Source organism: Grampus griseus (genome assembly GCF_964374135.1).
Source record: "Grampus griseus genome assembly, chromosome: 1".
Taxonomy (NCBI): domain Eukaryota; kingdom Metazoa; phylum Chordata; class Mammalia; order Artiodactyla; family Delphinidae; genus Grampus; species Grampus griseus.
Genome location: NC_139017.1, coordinates 116,282,509 through 116,303,344, shown reverse-complemented (window position 1 = coordinate 116,303,344; position 20,836 = coordinate 116,282,509). Strand labels below are relative to the sequence as shown.

Genomic DNA, 20,836 nt, shown 5'->3' with positions numbered 1-20,836 from the left:
TTCTATATTCTGTTTTGTTTATGTTTTTCTCTTGGTAATAGAGTCATAATGTTCTCCCTTTTATGCATCAAGTAATTTTTTATTGATTGTGTACAGGACACAGTGCACAATTGTTTAAAGGAAAAAAAAAAACCTACTGACAATACTTTTCCATCTGAGAAGATCCATCTAAATGTTCTGCTAGGCATTTAGAGAGTGGTGGTCTGATCACTTCCATTCAATCAGGGACTGAGCTGAATTAAGACTGCCTTACAATTTTGACAAAACTCAATTCAATCTTTAATTTAACCCTATTTTTATGGTGAGGCCCTTCAAGATTTTAAATTGAAGGCTGGCAGGTCTTTGTCCCCTCAACACAGACAAAATGCAGAAAATTCCACTATGCTTTTCAGAGGTTTCTGGCTTAGATCTTTGTCCTGTTGTCCTGCATAGCTTCAGAATTAGGCACTCCAGCCCCACTGAATTGCCACAAGCTGTACTGGTCACTCTGTCCTCATTAGTGACCCTCTATCAGAGGCCAAGCCCAGATTCCTCTAATACAGAGGTGAACAATGTTTTTCTGTAAAGGGCCAGATAGTAACTATTTTAGGCTTTCTGGCGGAATAGTCTTTATCACAAGTAGTCAACTCTGCCATTATAGCATGAAAGCAGCCACAGACAATATGTAAATGAATAAAGGAATGATTCTGTCTGTTTTCCAAAAAAAATTTTATTTACAAAACAGGCAGCAGGCCAGACCTGGCCCATGGGCTATAGTGTGCTGATCTTTGCTCTTGCTGCACTCAGAATCAGCAAGTGTATCCAAAGGGAATGTAGCTGGAAAATGTCAGTGTCAGTTCACCACCATCTCCAGGACTGTCAACTCTGACCTGGCATATTCTTCAGACTCACATCCTGAAGATCTCTATCACTTCAGAAATTGCAAGACTAGTAAATTCAGCTCTTGTTTTCAGAAGTTTTCTGCTTAGCAGTTAGCTTTCCTTTAGCTTCAGAATTTGGCAAATATTTTGAGAAGGAAACTGGTCATGTGATTGAGGCAAATACCTTGAAAGGGAAACTGATTTCTGATTGAGTGACAATTGTGCCACTCTAGCCTCACACAATCACCAAAATTTTTGCTGATTTCTCTATCCACAAGCAATGCATGACCCACTGCCTGCACCAAACCCAGATTCTCAACCTTTGGCTTACTCCCAGAATCAGTAAATTAACTCAGTGGAAAAGTGGCTATAGATTTTCAGTTCATCTCTGAGAAGTTCTCCCAAATCTAGATTTTTACCTTCTCAGTCCACATTGCTTCTGAAATCTTTAAAAATGTTATTTTTGTCTGGCTTTTCCAATTGTTCTTAGTGGGATCATAAACCTATTGCAAATTATTTCATCATTCCAGAATCAGAAACTATATCCTACTACTTTTGATATTTAAAATTTTCAGGACTTCCCTGGTGGCGCAGTGGTTAAGAATCTGCCTGCCAATGCAGGGGACACAGGTTTGAGCCCTGGTCCGGGAACATCCCACATGCCACAGAGCAACTAAGCCAGTGTGCAACAACTACTCAGCCTGCGCTCTAGAGCCCATGAGCCACAACTACTGAGCCTGCATGCCACAACTACTGAAGCTCACGTGCCTAGAGCCCACGCTCCACAACAAGAGAAGCCACTGCAATGAGAAGCCTGCACACCACAACGAAGAGTAGCCCCCGCTCACCGCAACTAGAGAAAGCCCGCATGCAGCAACAAAAGACCAATGCAGCCAAAAATAAATAAATTTTTAAAAATAAAATATTTAAAAAAATTTTTTCATTATCACTCAATTCTAAGTATTTTTAAAATTTCCATTGTTATTTTTATTTATTCCAAGAATAACTCAAAGTGTGTTTTTAACTTTCCACACATATATATTTTAAACAATAAAATACATAAAATAAACTTTTTTTGTTATTGATTTTAACAATTATATTATGATCAGAAAAAAATGCTCCATAAGATTACAAACACTTCACAGTTATTAAGATGTGCTTTTTGGCCAACTATGAGTCAATTTTTTTAAATCATTATGTTTGGGCTTGAGAAGAATGTTTATTCTCTAATTGTGGAATCCATCACTGAATCGTGTTGCTCATATCTTCAATTTCAAAACATCTGGGGGAATCTTTTAGCAATTTCTGATGTGACACTGAAATCTTCTACTACAATTGTGAATTTATCAAACTCTTTTTTAAGTATATAAATTTAAAAAATATATATTGTGGCTATGTTATTAGGTAATTAAAAGCTTAACATGCTTTTATCTTCCTGATGAGTTAAACCTTTGACCATTATTTGCCCTCATTATGCTTAGTAATACCCTTTCCTGAAGTCTATTTTATCTAATATTAATATAACTATACAAGCTTTCTTTTTGTTAGCAGTTATCTGGTAATCTTTTGATTTTCAGTATGCAATGTCATTAGGTTTTCTGTCTGTAGTTAGATTTCTTTTTATCCTAATTTGATGATCTCTGTTTTAAACTAAGATTAATTCACTTAAATTTTCTGTTGTAAGCAACATAATTATTTGTCTTCTTACTTTGCAATTTCTACTCTTCCTGTTTTTTCTGTTTCACCTTCACTCCTTTGCTGCCTCCTCACTGATGTTTTCTAATTCCATTTTTTCTCCTGCACTGTTTTTTTTTAATCTTATTTCTTCTGTTTCTAGTCATTCAGTGGTCCTTCTTAAAATGTAAAATGCATACTTACCTTACTGTCCATAGCTACTAAAACTTACTCTTCTTCTTCCCCCCATCAAAAAAACCTCAGAATTCTTTAAAACCAATGACTTCTTCTCCTTTCTACATAATATTGCTATTAAAAACATTAGTACTTTGATTTATCTTACTCCTTCAAATAATTATCATCATCACTACTATCATAATTATAAAATATACTCAGTTTTTGCTCAAATTTACCCACATTTTCACTAATTTGTAATCAGACCTCTCTCTTCTGGCTCCTTTGCCTTCTTCAAGAAGTGATCCCTTTAGATGTTAAGTAAGCGTGTACTGATTCAAAATACTCTCAGCTTTTTTATATGTGAAAACGTTCTTATTTTTGTTCATTCTTTAACGATAGTTTAGCTGGGTAATCAATTTTAAGCTGACAGTTATTTTCTTAAGCCCACCTATCCACAAATGGACCTGCAGCCTTTTGTCTTGACCCTCACACAAAACAATGGTAACTGAGAATTCTAGATTTCTATAGCAGTAATTATAGGGAGCCCTGCCTTCTATGTTTACTTACCACTTGGATTTTAGCTCCTTAAATCCAAAGTTTTCTCCAAGAGATTTCCCTATCATTGAAGAAAGTGGAGCTTTCTACTGAGAGCCGCTGTCTAGCAGTGGGCTCCTGCAAATACTTTCTGCCTCACAGATAAAAAAGCCTGCAGCAGGATAAAGCACATTGTCCTCTGAAAAGGCATGTTTGGATTAAGGTGCACTGGACACATCATGGATTGGCTCTAGGAAAGCAACCCAGCCCACTGATACTCTTTTTATAGTAAGGTTAAGCAGGCCTTGCAAAGGGAGACAAAGAATCTGAACTTGTTGCCAGCTGTTTAGGGAATGTGCATGTTTGGAACACCAGCTGTGACTATCTAAAAACATGGGAAGTTGAACCTGTAAGCCCCTTTTCTTTAATAAGGAGGTGCCAACAGTTCTAGTTCAATCTGGGAAAAGCCAGAAATGCCATTCATCAAACAATGGTGTTTGTCTCCACACAACTACTTTCTTGGTAGCTCAGTTATGTATTTAAAAGTGATTTTTTTTTGTAATTTATAGAGCTTCTAGGTTTTTTATAACAGAGTTTTTCAGAAACATCTAGTCAGCAACAATTCCGAAAGTGAAGTCAAATGATTGTTCCTTACTGTTAACTTCAAACCACCTCTCTAACTCATTTATATTAATTTCTTGTCCTGGAAAAAGTGCAATGTTATATCTATTTCTGAATATTATAGGGTATTCTTTTATTGAGAAAGTTTCCTTCTGATGAAATTTCAAACTATGAATGCCAAAGGCCTTTGAAGTCAGATTGTGTTTCTACATCTAAGGTAAAAATGGAATTTCTCATATTCAGAGCCAACTCATTGGCAACTTTCATGTATTCTTTATTGTTAGAAGTTACCTAATTTCTGGATACTCAAGGTTTTATTGTGCCTAATTTTCTAAGAGTTAGGGGAAAAAAAAAACTACCCTTAACATTAAAAGCATACAAGATGTATTTTAATCATTTTCATTGATTTAGATGATATGTATTACAGTGTTTTACCACACTAAATAGAAATCATTATGAATATCAGTTATTTTTTAAAGCATAAGTTAGAGCTTTCCCTAACGTTGAATATAAGATTTTAAATGTATACATCATGTTTATGCAAAGCAATTAGAGCAATTACAACTCCTACTGCAAGCAACAGAAACTGGGGTGACATCTCCAAGCCAGAGATTGCCTATACTGATAATTTATGTCTAATCATATAACTCATTGTTACCTATCTCACTACCTTAAAGCAAAAGTGCAAAATACTCTTCCTAAAGCATGCAATCCTTAAATTATCTAATAGAAATCTAAAATACTATGTTCCTACTCCATCTCTCAAGATCATACTCTTAATACACATATATTTGGTATAACAAAATAAACATATTAAAAATTATATATAGGGCTTCCCTGGTGGCGCAGTGGTTGAGAGTCCGCCTGCCGATGCAGGGGACACGGGTTCGTGCCCTGGTCCGGGAGGATCCCACATGCCGCGGAGCGGCGAGGCCCATGAGCCATGGCCACTGAGCCTGTGTGTCCGGAGCCTGTGCTCCGCAATGGGAGAGGCCACAACAGTGAGAGGCCCACGTGCCACACACACAAAAAAATTATATATAGCACTAATTTTAATACAATCTAGTTTAAATTGCTCACCACTGGCAAAGTCGTTCAGGCCATTTAAACTATATCTATCCACTACTCAGTGTGGTGCAAAGTAATTCTCAGCCAGCATCTACACTTAGTTATCATGTGACAAATTCAGATATTCTGAGATCATATCCTCTGAACTCTTGTATTTCATTAATTTTCATTTGTTTTTCACTTTTGAGAAATCATACTAGAAAATATTAACATTAGAAACTGATCCCATCAGATGAAGAACAAAGAAAGGCTCTTAATATTGAAGTTAAAATGAGGTTGACCAATTTCACTGAAAAAAGATATTCCCTAACAATATCAACTTGCATGCTTCTCTTAGTGAAAGTACTTTCAGAATAATATATGACAATTTCATCAAACTAAAGAAAGCGCAAAGTCTGCAATATTACTGAATAAGACAAGAATTTCATATACATGAATTTGAAACAAAGATGAAGAATAATAGAGTTAGTCAACGTTGAATAGATTAATGTAATCTGTAGCTCAAATGAAAATTGTCCATAAATGTTTGTTTCATGAAGAAATATAATATGTTCCCTTTCTCACATAAATATTAAAGTACTATTTATATTACCAGAACACAATCAAAAACCAAACGATTTTTTTTAAGTCTCCTGCTTTTCATTTTTATGAGAAAATCAATTTTGAAATAAGCATTCTTAATTTTTTGCCACTTTGTAGGAAATCTATTACATTTACAAAAAAATAAATATTTACTAAGTTATACCAATTTAATGAAAAATCACATAAATGACTTTACTTGCAGTTTTTAGGTATAGTTTGGCTTTATTTAAAAAAAAAAAATTGTCAGGCTTCCCTCGTGGCGCAGTGGTTGAGAGTCCGCCTGCCGATGCAGGGGACACGGGCTCGTGCCCTGGTCTGGGAAGATCCCACATGCCGCGGAGCGGCTGGGCCTGTGAGCCATGGCTGCTGAGCCTGTGCGTCCGGAGCCTGTGCTCCACAACGGGAGAGGCCACAGCAGTGAGAGGCCCGCGTACCGCAAAAAAAAAAAAAAAATTGTCATGAAATGTCAAATCATCCAATACCCCTGAGAAAAATCACAGTAGTCTAATAAACTTAATAGCTGTGCCACAAAATTGCTATCAATCATGAGGATATTGCTAGTAAAGACCTCATGGCTCTGTCCCTTACCAATTTCATTTTTTCCCCACGATAAAACCTACAGATATACTAATATTATGATATCAGAATAAGTATACTGAAAGACTAGTAGACTGCAATAATGAACTAGTACTTATAATTATTGGTAAGATAAAAACACAATGAAATAAGCATACAGTACAGTCTAAAATAGAGTTTTTAAAAAATCAACTACGTGAGTAAGTATAGGAAGGCCAACCTGACAATAATTCCTGTCATATGGGCAAAATGTGGCATGGCAGGTAAAAATGCAAATCAAGCTATATAAACAGAGCTATAGTACATCAAATAAAGATGGCAACACTTCCACTGTATCTTTTGCACTGGAGAAGAGACATCAGTATGGCTGTGATGAGTTTTACATGGTACGCTCTTAAAAAGTCATTAACAAAGTACGCTCATTTTATATACATTATCCCCAATCCTCAAAATAACTCTGAAGATAGATCACCCTTCTACAGATAAAGTAATGTGCTTTAAGATGTAAAGCAAGGAACCAAACCAAAACTTGAATACAAGTCCATTCATCTCCATACTCTTTCTACCTATGTAAGACTACCTTAAAGGTTCCATGTAGCACCAGAAGGGACAATTAGGCAATACCTCACCTGTAGAATATTTGGAAACCATGTAACAAGGTATATACCATGATTTAAACAAAAGTGGCAATTTTTGAAATGGGATTACAGATTTATATTATTAATGTAAATGTCTTCTGCCTCTTGCTTTACTTAGCAGCTTCAATCCTAAAGTGCTGTATATAAATCAATTGTTAAAAAACTGAATCCAGTTTTTCCCCACTGATAAATTATAAATAAGAACTGTTTTATCCTTATTATTAATCATAATCTTCACAAACATCTTAAGACTTTTTCTGACCCTTTAATTTATTAAGTACTTTATAACATATAAATTAATTCCTAAAAATATGCCAGAAAAGTAGCAATTCAGAAAGATCCTGTAGATTTACCTAGTTTATAGCCAAAATTCCATATAACTAGGTTTACTAAAGCAAGGCAACTTACATAAAGAGAGAATTTTTTTACCATACTTTTTTAAACTGACAATTCAATATCAAGTCTTTTCCTCCTGTCAATGGTCTAAAGAAACAAATACCGTGATTTATTTGAAAGTACAACCTACCCCAATCTATACCATTAAAAAAAAAAAAAAAAAAGTTCCATATGTACAAATATGTAATTCTACTGCCACCTTCTGGTAAAACACAATTTCCCAATTCTTTACAGAACTTCTCCAAATGACAAACCTCCAGATATGAAATCCCTCCTTTCTAATACTAGATTAACAAAAGCAGAATAGTTTTTACAAATGACAAAAAATACACTAAAAATAGAATTCTAGCAATAATGTTTATCAGTACATGTGATATATTCTCTCAATAATGTTAACATTTATTGATTACTTTACTGTATTTGAGCACTTCTAGAAGAGATTTATGAGCAAAATGGAGATTAATTCTCTTAATAACCTTATAAAGTGGAATGATTATTCCAGTTTTACAGATGAAGAAACTGAGAATCAAAGAAATCAAGTGGTTTGCCTGAGGCACACAGCTAGTAAATGGGAGAGGCTCTGAATTCAGAAGCAGACTGATTCCAATGACCCTGCCTTTGATTATTATTCTGTAATACCCTCCATAACATCAGATAATAGACATTAAGTTGATTTAACTCATTTAGGACATTAAACCTTAATTTAGTGGGACAAGGCAACAATATTACAATTAGTGAGGAGATTAAAAGAGTCACAGGGGCTTCCATGGTGGCGTAGTGGTTGAGAGTCCGCCTGCCAATGCAGGGGACACGGGTTCGTGCCCCGGTCCAGGAAGATCCCACACGCTGTGGAGCGGCTGGGCCCGTGAGTCATGGCCACTGAGCCTGCGCGTCCGGAGTCTGTGCTCCACAATGGGAGAGGCCACAACAGTGAGAGGCCTCCGTACCGCAAAAAAAAAAAAAAAAAAAAAAAAAGGCCAAATAACATGCCTAAGGTAATATAGAATTATGCCAATGAGTAAATTAATCACTTTGAAAAATATGTAGAATAGTAGGGGAGAAATCCTATCAACTACTGTTTGAGCCATTTTGACAAATCTTTGGTTCATAAAGTTTCATAATCATATCAACTTACTATGAACAATTTTCAGCGAATTGTTTGATCACAAAGTTTCACATTCCTCACAATCTATTTTGGCCAATTCCAAAACACATGTTTCGACTTGTACATTTAAATTCGATTTAATTTCTTAGTAAACATTATAAATAGAGACTAGAATTCATATGTTCAATGATAAATGATAAATACTATAGTAGGTCTTTTACATTTCCATATAAATTTTAGAATCAGTCTGTCAATCTCTACAGAAAAAAGCCTGCTGGGATTTTGATTGTGATTGAGTTGATCAATACCAGAATCAATAAAAATCCCAGAATACAGTCAATATAAAAATTAATTGTACTTCTATATTTGAGCAACAAATGGAAAATAAATTTTTAAAATATCACTTAAAAATACTTTAAAAAAATACTTAAAATTTTTTTAAATATCACTTAAAAATAGCATGAAAAACAAAAATACTTAGGAATAAATTTAATGAAAAGTGTGGAAGACCTCTACACTGAAAACTATAAAACAATGCAGAGAGAAATTATAGGAGATCTAGATAAATGTAGAGATACGTTCATGGATAGAGGACTCAATTTTGTTAAGGTGTCTATACTCCTTAACAATTTGTCTATACAAATTAATACATGGAGTCAATCCAATTCCAATCAAAATTCCAGTAGGATTTTTTTTTTTTAGAAATAGGCTGATTCTAAAATTTATATGGAAACAAAGGATCTAGAATAGTCAAAAGAACCTTTAAAAAAGAAAAATTGATTTGTAGGACTTATACAATCTTATTTCAAGACTTATTATAATTCTAAAATAATCAAGACAGTGCAATACTGGTATAAACGAGACACAGTTCAATGCAACAGAGTACAATCCAGAAACAGACCCACACATATATACATGGTCATGTGATTTTTGACAAAGGCACCAACATAATGCAATAAGAAATTCAATCTTTTCAATATATGGTGCTGCAATAACTAGATATCCATATGGAAAAAAATGAACCTCAACCCCTACCTAACACTATACTCAAAAATTAATTCAAAATAAATCACAGGCCTAAATTTAAAAGGTAAAAGTATAAAACTTCTAGAAGAAAATAAAGGAAAGTCTTTATGACCTTGATTTAGCTTAAAAATCCTGTACAAAGGGCATTAAGCATAAAGAAAAAGTGATAAATGAACTTTATCAATATTAAATCTCCTACTAGTCAAAAAAAGACATTAAGAATATGACAGGCAAGGGAGAGGAACCAAGATGGCAGAGTAGAAGGATGTACTCTCACTCCCTCTTGCGAGAGCACCAGAATCACAAGTAGCTGCTGGACAATCATCGACGGGAAGACACTGGAGCTCACCAAAGAAGATACCCCACATCCAAAGACAAAGGAGAAGCCACAATGAGATGGCAGGAGGGGCAGAATCACAGTAAAATCAAATCCCATAACTGCTGGGTGGGTGACTCACAGACTGGAGAACACTTATACCACAGAAGTCCACCCACTGGAGTGAAAGTTCTGAGCCCCACGTCAGGCTTCCCAACCTGGGGTCCAGCAACGGGAGGAGGAATTCCTAGAGAATCAGATTTTGAAGCCTAGTGGGAATTGATTGCAGGACTTCGACAGGACTGGGGGAAACAGAGACTCCACTCTTGGAGGGAACACACAAAGTAGTGTGTGCATCGGGACCCAGGAGAAGGAGCAGTGACCCCACCAGACCTACCTGCTGGTGTTGGAGGGTAACCTGCAGAGGCGGGGGGTGGTGGTGGCTGTGGCTCACCCTGGGTACGGGCACACTGGCAGCAGAAGTTCTGGGAGGTGCTCCTTGGTGTGAGCCGTCCCAGAGTCTGTCAATAGCCCCACCAAGGAGCCCAGGTAGGCTCCAGTGTTGGGTTGCCTCAGGCCAAACAAGCAACAGGGAGGGAATGCAGCCCCACCCATCAAAAGTCAAGTGGATTCAAGTTTTACTGAGCTCTGCCCACCAGAGAAACAGTCAGCTCTACCCACCACCAGTCCCTCCCATCAAGCCTCTTAGATAGCCTCATCCACCAGAGGGCAGAGAGTAGAAGCAAGAAGAACTACAATCCTGCAGCCTGTGGAACAAAGTCCACATTCACAGAAAGAGAGACAAGATGCCAAGGCAGAGGGCTATGTACCAGATGAAGGAACAAGATAAAACCTCAGAAAAACAACTAAATGAAGTGGAGATAGGCAACCTTCCAGAAAAAGAATTCAGAATAATGATACTGAAGATGATCCAGGACCTCAGAAAAATAATGGAGGCAAAGATCGAGAAGATGCAAGAAATGTTTAACAAAGACCTAGAAGAATTAAAGAACAAACAACCAGAGATGAACAATACAATAACTGAAATGAAAACTACACTAGAAGAATCAATAGCAGAATAAATGAGGCAGAAGAACGGATAAGTGACCTGGAAGACAGAATGGTGGAATTCACTGCTACGGAACAGAATAAAGAAAAAAGAATGAAAAGAAATGAAAACAGTCTAAGAGACCTCTGGGACAACATTAAATGCAACAACATTCGCATTATAGGAGTCCCAGAAGAAGAAGAGAGACAGAAAGGACCCGAGAAAATATTTGAAGAGATTATAGTCGAAAACTTCCCTAACATGGGAAAGGAAATAGCCACCCAAGTCCAGGAAGCGCAGCGAGTCCCATACACGATAAACCCAAGGAGAAACACGTCAAGACACATAGTAATCAAATTGGCAAAAATTAAAGACAAAGAAAAATTATTGAAAGCAGCAAGGGAAAAACAAAAAATAACATACAAGCGAACTCCCATAAGGTTAACAGCTGATTTCTCAGCAGAAACTCTACAAGCCAGAAGGGAGTGGCATGATATACTTAAAGAGAGGAAAGGGAAGAAACTACAACCAAGATTACTCTACCCAGCAAGGATCTCATTCAGATTTGATGGAGAAATCAAAAGCTTTACAGACAAGCAAAGGCTAAGAGAATTCAGCACTACCAAACCAGCTCTACAACAAATGCTAAAGGAACTTCTCTAAGTGGGAAACACAAGAGAAGAAAATAAGCTACAAAAACAAACCAAAACAATTAAGAAAATGGTCATAGGAAAATACATATCGAAAATTACCTTAAACGTGAATGGATTAAATGCTCCAACCAAAAGGCACAGGCTTACTGAATGGATACAAAAACAAGACCCATATATATGCTGTCTATAAGAGACCCACTTCAGACCTAGGGACACATACAGACTGAAAGTGGGGGGATGGAAAAAGATATTCTATGCAAAGGGAAATCAAAAGAAAGCTGGAGAAGCTATACTCATATCAGACAAAATAGACTTTAAAATAAAGAATGTTACAAGAGACAAAGAAGGACACTACATAATGATCAAGGGATCAATCCAAGAAGAAGATAAAACAATTATAAATATACATTCACCCAACATAGAAGCACCTCAATACATAAGGCAACTGCTAACAGCTATAAAAGAGAAAATCGACAGTAACACAATAATAGTGGGGGACTTTAACACCTCACTTACAACAATGGACAGATCATCTAAAATGTAAATAAATAAGGAAACAGAAGCTTTAAATGACACAACAGACCATGTAGATTTAATTGATATTTATAGGACATTCCATCCAAAAACAGCAGATTACAGTTTCTTCTCAAGTACTCACGGAACGTTCTCCAGGATAGATCACATCTTGGGTCACAAATCAAGCTTCAGTAAATTCAAGAAAATTGAAATCATATCAAGCATCTTTTCTGACCACAACACTGAGATTAGAAATGAATTACAGGGGAAAAAAAGTAAAAAACACAAACACATGGAGGCTAAACAATACATTACTAAATAACCAAGAGATCACTGAAGAAATCAAAGAGGAAAATCAAAAAATACCTAGAGACAAATGACAATGAAAGCATGATGATCCAAAACCTACGGTATGCATCAAAAGCAGTTCTAAGAGGGAAGTTTATAGGTATACAAATCTACCTCAAGAAACAAGAAAAATTCCAAGTAAACAATCTAACCTTACACCTAAAGGAACTACAGAAAGAAGAACAAACAAAACCCAAAGTTAGCAGAAGGAAAGAAATCATAAAGATCAGAGCAGAAATAAATGAAATAGAAATAAAGAAAACAATAGCAAAGAATAAAACTAAAAGCTGGTTCTTTGAGAAGATAAACAAAATTGATAAACCATTAGCCAGACTCATCAAGAAAAAGAGGGAGAGGGCTCAAATCAATAAAATTAGAAATGAAAAAGGAGAAGTTACAACAGACACCGCAGAAATACAAAGCATGCTAAGAGACTACTACAAGCAACTCTATGCCAATAAAATGGACAACCTGGAAGAAATGGACAAATTTTTAGAAAGGTATAACCTTCCAAGACTAAACCAGGAAGAAACAGAAAATATGAACAGACCAATCACAAGTAATGAAATTGAAAATGTAATTAAAAATCTTCCAACAAACAGAAGTCCAGGACCAGATGGCTCACAGGTGAATTCTACCAAATATTTAGAGAAGAGCTAACACCCATCCTTCTCAAACTCTTCCAAAAATTGCGGAGGAAGGAACACCCCCAAACTCATTCTATGAGGCCACCATCACCCTGATACCAAAACCAGACAAAGATACTAAAAAAAAAGAAAATTACAGACCAATATCACTGATGAATATAGATGCAAAAGTCCTCAACAAAATACTAGCAAACAGAATCCAACAACACATTAAAAGGATCATACACCATGATCAAGAGGGATTTATGCCAGGGATGCAAGGATTCTTCAATATCTGCAAGTCAATCAATGTGACACACCATATTAACAAATTAAAGAATAAAAACCGTATGATCATCTCAATAGATACAGAAAAAACTTTTGACAAAATTCAACACCCATTTACGATAAAAACTCTCCAGAAAGTGGGCACAGAGGGAAACTACTTCAACATAATAAAGGCCATATATTACAAACCCACAGCAAACATCATTCTCAATGGTGAAAAACTGAAAGCATTTCCTCTAAGATCAGGAATGAGACAAGGATGTCCACTCTCACCACTATTATTCAACGTAGTTTTGGAAGTCCTAGCCACGGCAATCAGAGAAGAAAAAGAAATAAAAGGAATACAAATTGGAAAAGAACAAGTAAAACTGTCACTGTTTGCAGATGACATGATACTATACATAGAGAATCCTAAAGATGCCACCAGAAAATTACTAGAGCTAATCAATGAAGTTGGTAAAGTTGCAGGATATAAAATTAATGCACAGAAATCTCTTGCATTCCTATACACTAATGATGAAAAATCTGAAAGAGAAATTATGGAAACACTCCCATTTTACCATTGCAACAAAAAGGATAAAATACCTAGGAATAAACCTACCTAGGGAAGCAAAAGACCTGCATGAAGAAAACTATAAAACACTGATGAAAGAAATTAAAGATGATACCAACAGACGAAGAGATATACCATGTTCTTGGATTGGAAGAATCAATATTGTGAAAATGACTATACTACCTAAAGCAATCTACAGATTCAAAGCAATCCCTATCAAATTACCAATGGCATTTTTTACAGAACTAGAACAAATCATCTCAAAAGTTGTATGGAGACACAAAAGACCCCGAATAGCCAAAGCAGTATTGAGGGAAAAAAACAGAGCTGGAGGAATCAGACTCCCTGATTTCAGACTATACTACAAAGCTACAGTAATCAAGACAATATGGCACTGGCACAAAAACAGAAACATATATCAATGGAACAAGATAGAAAGCCCAGAGATAAACCCATGCGCCTATGGTCAACTAATCTATGACAAAGGAGGCAAAGATATAAATGGAGAAAAGACAGTCTCTTCAATAAGTGGTGCTGGGAAAACTGGACAGCTACATGTAAAAGAATGAACACTCCCTAACACCATAAACAAAAATAAACTCAAAATGGATTCGAGACCTAAATGTAAGACCAGACACTATTAAACTCTTAGAGGAAAACACAGGAAGAACACTGTTTGACATAAATCACAGCAAGATCTTTTTTGATCCACTTCCTAGAGTAATGGAAATAAAAACAAAAATAAACAAATGGGACCTAACAAAACTTCAAAGCTTTTGCACAGCAAAGGAAACCATAAAGAAGACGAAAAGACAACCCTCAGAATGGGAGAAAATATTCACAAATGAATCAATGGACAAAGGATTAATCTCCAAAATATATAAACAGCTCATGCAGCTCAATATTAAAGAAACAAACAACCCAATCCAAAAATGGGCATAAGACCTAAATAGACATTTCTCCAAAGAAGATATACAGATGGCCAAGAAGCACATGAAAAGCTGCTCAACATCACTAATTATTAGAGAAATGCAAATCAAAACTACAATGAGGTATCACCAGTTAGAATGGGCATCATCAGAAAATCTACAAACAACAAATGCTGGAGAGGGTGTGGAGAAAAGGGAAGCCTCTTGCACTGTTGGTGGGAATGTAAATTGATACAGCCACTATGGAGAACAGTATGGAGGTTCCTTAAAAAACTAAAAATAGAATTACCATATGATCCCGCAATCCCACTACTGGGCATATACCCAGAGAAAACCATAATTCAAAAAGACACATGAGGGGCTTCCCTGGTGGCGCAGTGGTTGAGAGTCCGCCTGCCGATGCAGGGGACACGGGTTCGTGCCCCGGTCCGGGAAGATCCCACATGCCAAGGAGCGGCTGGGCCCGTGAGCCATGGCCGCTGAGCCTGTGCATCCGGAACCTGTGCTCCGCAACGGGAGAGGCCACAACAGTGAGAGGCCCGCGTACCGCAAAAAAAATTAAAAAAAAGAAAAAGAAAAAGAAATAAAAAAAAAAAAGACACATGCATCCCAATGTCATTGCAGCACTATTTACAATAGTCAGGTCATGGAAGAAACCTAAATGCCCATCGATAGACGAATGGATAAAGAAGTTGTGGTACATATATACAATGGAATATTACTCAGCCATAAAAGGGAACGAAATTGAGTCATTTGTTGAGATGTGGATGGATCTAGAGACTGTCATACAGAGTGAAGTAAGTCAGAAAGAGAAAAACAAATATTGTATATTAACGTATGTATGTGGAACCTAGAAAAATGGTACAGATGAACCAGTTTGCAGGGCAGAAGTTGAGACACAGATGTAGAGAACAAACGTATGGACACCAAGGGAGGAAAACCGCGGTGGGGTGGGGATGGTGGTGTGCTGAATTGGGCGATTGGGATTGACATGTATACACTGATGTGTATAAAACTGATGACTAATAAGAACCTGCAGTATAAAAGAACAAAAAACAAACAAAAAAAACGACTAATACTAAACTTTCTTTGGGTTTTTGTATGGAAATATGTTAATATAAATGTTTCAGACGTTACCTGAAATTTCTAAAAATGTTATATTTTCCGGTGTAATGTTATAAGTCATAATTCTACTTATTACTTTAAAATGTATATCTCAGAAATAACTAAATTTACTTGTCAATTGCATTATTATGAACTTTCATCAAATCTTTAACCGTGGTCATTTTTAAGTGTTTTATCATTTACAAACAGTTCTTGGTGTACTCTGATGCTTTCGCAAAAATGTTCCTATAAAAGGGTTTCATCTTCAAGGAATTCATGGAAAAGACTGACAAGTACAGGTTTCTGGTAACTGACTATACTGCTGAACTGAATGAATAAGCATTTTCAGAACTCTAATGGAAAAGTGATGAATTCATAAAAGTGCTAACAAAAGATCAAGATGAAAAAAAAATTAATTACATGGGACTGAGTGAACTGATGAGGATATTATAATTATTGTGACTTTCTGTTTGAATAAAAAAAAACCCACAAGGACTCAGAGGCAAAAAATATACAAATCACTTCTCACTGCAACGTAAAGGAGCTGTTACAGTGGAGGATTACTGGACTGAAGGTCAATATTATGACATAGTAAAAAAAAAAAAAAAAGAATATGATAGGCAAGCCAAAGACTAAGAAAAAATATTTGCATTACAGATATCTGACAAAGGACTTATACCCAGAATATATAAAGAAATCTTACAATTCAGTATGAAAACAACCCAATTTTTAAAAAATGAGCAAAACACTTGAATAGGCACGTCATGAAACATGTATGAATGACCAAAAAGTACATGAAATGATGTTCAATGTCCTTAGCAAGCAGGTGTATGCAAATTAAAATCATAATGAGATATTACTACATGCCTATTAGAATAGTTAAAATTAAAAAGACAATACCAAGTGTAATTAAGGATGTGGAACAATTATTTGTGGAAATGTAAATGGTACAGTGACTATGGCAAATAGTTTGGAAGTTTCTTATAAAGTTAAACATGCACTTCCATGTGACCCAGCAAACCTACTCTTAGCTATATTTACTCAAGTGAAATGAAAACTTGTATTTGTATGCATTTATAGTGGCTTCATTTAATTGTCAAAAACTAGGGGGCAAAAACAAATGTCCTCCAATACAGCAATAAAAGAGAACCAACTACTGATACATGTGACAACAGATATGAATCTGACATGCATTATGGCAGTAAAAGAAGCCAGACTCAAAAGAGTACAGAATATACGATTCTATCTATATGACATTCTGGAAAATGCAAAATTGTGGGGACAGAAAACAGATCAGTGGGATATGAGGGAGAGACTGGAGAAAAGGGAGCATAGGAAAATTTCTGTAGTGATGGATTAGCAATGGTGATGATCCAAGTGTATGCATTTGTCAAAACTCAGAACTATATACTAGAAATTTTACTAAACTCAAAAAAAAAAAAAAAAAGAACCACAGCTGCACACAACAACGTAAATGAATTCCAAACACATAGTACTAGCAAGAGCAACAAAACATAACGTTTCGGGATACACGTTTAGGTGATGTAACTAAGATGAAGAGCAAGAAAGTAAACTCCATAAGAGACAGGATCACTGTTAACTTTGAGGGGGAGTGAGAGGGTAGAGATTGAGAAGGGGTGTAAGGGTTGGGGAATTTTCCAGGGTACCAACATTGTTCTAATTCTTTCTCTGGTGGTTACTTGAGTAGTTGCTTTCTGATAATTCATTGTGCTATCATGTATATTTTATATACTTTTAAAAGAAAGCAACTCAGGGTAAATTATAAAACAATAAAATAATATATATATTTTTTAGAGGTAGGAAGCATTCCTGGATTCATATCTTGATTTCACCATTTGTTAGATGTGGACTTTAGGCAGGTTTCTTAAACCTTTCTCAGCCTCACTTTACTCATCTATTTAATGGGAAAATTACACCTGCCTCATAAAGCAATTATGTGAATTAAATGGGATTAATGTAATTTTTCCTTGAGGGTATCTGCATAGTTCCCAATTTCCTTTTGGAGGGTTCCTCTTATCCACATGGGATGGGCCCCCCAGTAGCTATGACTTTGTGTTAAATGACCCCACTACTGCCCAGCTGGGTCAGTACTCAAGCTGGGCTAATCAAGAAGCCCTCTGGGGAGCTTAAAATGGAGAATGAGCAAGTTAATTCTGTATCTGGGCTTTATCATGAACAGAACAGATATAAATTTCCAGAAGAGTAGTGTGTACACATTCTATCGCCTACATTCAGAGCAGCAGAGAAAGAAAAGACTAGAACAGGGAGACAGAGGGAGTACTGCCCACATTTCTGACTGATTTCTGGTTACTGATTCCAGGCCCTTACTGAGGCCTGCCCTTGGGTTCCATAAAACACAGAATACCTATATATAAATATCTTTAAGGAAATAATGCTAGCTTATGTTGGAGTCTACTATTTACAATCCAACCGTCCTAGATAATATGTTATATAAAGCATGAAGCACATGGAAAAGGCTCAAAATCTAATCTCTGTGACAACTGTCTGATCTTTGACCTCCTATATAAAGTGGGGACTTCCTTACCGAGCTCTTGAAAGAGTCCTACTGTGGTGTTCAAAATACAGACCGACCTTGTTAGCCCACTTTCACCCCTCTATCTGTAAGAAATCTGTAAGAAAAGAGTCCATCCTCAAATTTCCTGCTAGATTCAAAATTTTCAGTTGCTAAAGACTGCCTAAAGAGAGAAAGAAATTCTAGTATAACAGAATAAAATTACAACAAAAAAATAGAATCAAGCGCCTCAATTTAGAGCCTAAAGCAAAAGTCAGACTAGGTAAGATGTCATCTAACAACCAAGATAAATGTTGAGCATTTACAGTTCATATTGTCCCAGATTCCATTTTTTTCTTAGGTAATGCCTACAGAATTTACACTTCTACATTTTGGTGCCTGTATTTTTACATTCTCAAGCTAAAGGCTATTTTCCCTATATATCTATAGTTAGGGTACTCGCGTACTTTGAGTAACGCTGACATGGACTTATTACTATACTCCAGAAAGTCCAACTCTTTGAGGGCAGGCTGTTTGCATATTTATCAAAAGTCAACCTATATATACTCAGATAAAGCAGTTTAGAATTAAGTTATATAAGCCAAGCTTATTGCAATCAGTCCTTATTTTACCTCATTTGTTCTTGTAAATAAATTAAAAACACAATAAGTAAAACATACGCTGAAACAACTGTTGTTACTAAGGATATGACTGTAAGGATATGACCTTACTCAATATAAGTATTTATATGACTATACCTTACTCATATAATATGTATATTGTCAGAAGACATACAAAACACCAATTATGTCATACAGCTACTTCAGTCAATTTTATGTACTAATGTTCTCCATCATATCTGACTTTAGTTTAATACACAAAATATGAAATATGGACAATCTGGACAAATGAGTTGTTATTTTCTTAATATATGTAGAAAGCAGTATTCTTAAAAGTTTAACTGCCAATTTTAATAACAGTAACTGTATTGATGTTTTTAACCTAAGATTTCAAAAAATACATATACATTCAAGCCCATAATTTCCTTAATTAAATAGTTTTTTGTGACAGCTGATCTCTCAAGAATATATAATACTTTTCTCTAAACAAACATCCAATTGCCATTCATATTTGCACATAAATAGCACCTATATATAATGAGATAATATTTCTATCATCCATTCCTGGAACATGTTGGGAACTTAATCCTCCTAAATTAACTGGATAACAAATATTAGTAATTATGAAACCGTCTGTAAGCAACGTTCTAAATAAAATTTATTTATAAACACTAGAGGGTGCTCTAATTCAACAGTGTCTGCTCATTGCTGTACACCTGAAACTAACACAACATTGTTAATCAACTATACTCCAATATAAAATAACTTAAAAAACAAAAACAAAACACAGTGCCTGGTATCTGGCTTTGATGCTTAATATAATTTTCTCCTTGATTATAGATAAATGAAGATAATTATCAGCACAAACAATTTTTGCTTTCGAACTAATACATGGAGATACTTTATGAGACAAAAATTTCATCTTTCCAGAACATAAAATAAAACTCAGTAGAATTCCACTGAAATCACTTTTATTGTACAATTATTATATATTTAATATTGTGTTAAGTGGATAGAATAGAAAATAACACAGAAGAAGTATTAAGATAGTCCTTATCTCTAAAGGAAATTAATGCAATATTCAGATGATTAAGAGAAGGTATATCTTGTATATTACAGGCTTAAGTTCAAGGGAAATTACAAAATGAATTTGGTAAAAAACATATAGTAGCTCAATTTCAATTTCAGTTGCTAAGTATTAAGGTATAGTTTAGCTATTTTACAAAAGTAATTTGAAATTTTAAATAATAAATAAAAGTGATATTGTTGAGGGTATCACCTGCTGTCTCAAGAAAATATTTTTTAAGCCAACAGATACAGGAAATTGAAAAAGAAAGAATCCAACACTTTGAATATGAATAATAGGAAATAATTAATAATAATATCAATTTCAAATCTTCATAAGGAATAATTTACTGCTAGTTTTTAAATTTATTTCTAAAACATTCATAAGCTCAATCATAAATCTTTTAAATTTTCAAAATTAAAAGTAATTTATATGCCGCCATTTGACAATCCAGAAAAGTTCCCTGGAGTATGAGTTTCCAATAGACAGCATTAAACAATCCCAAATAACAAAGTTTAATGGCTAGGAAAATATACGTCTATATAGTTCAACAAAGTGGCTATTAACTGAGACACTATTTAATCCCAACAAAGTACTGTACCTTTAAAAATGTTTACAGAAAAGAAAACAAGCAGAACATTATAAATACTTCTAAATTCACATACCCCAAATCAACCAGTCTCTCGCAATCTCTCTCTCTCTCTCTCACACACACACACGCGCGCGCGCGCGCGCACTCACTATTCACACACACACAGTCCATTCCCCAAGAGGGGAGTACTTGGCTTATACCTCTCTCTCTCATTCTCTTCCCTAATCAATAACTAAGAGCCCCCAAAGAAATCCTAAAGATAAACTTCTGAAGATTAATAGAATACAACACTAGGCAAAAGCCAGAGATAGGACTGAACCAGGTTCACAAACCACCCAGACTCTATGAACCAAAACACGTGGCAGAGAACTAGTTAGATTGCTGGAG

At 35.5% G+C, this 20,836-nt stretch overlaps 1 protein-coding gene across 2 annotated transcripts in view; it reads right to left on the bottom strand.

The window, feature by feature from the left end:
• The window catches only part of PIGK (phosphatidylinositol glycan anchor biosynthesis class K), a 143,503-nt gene that overhangs the window by 61,079 nt on the left and 61,588 nt on the right, over positions 1–20,836 (bottom strand). The window lies entirely within an intron of this gene.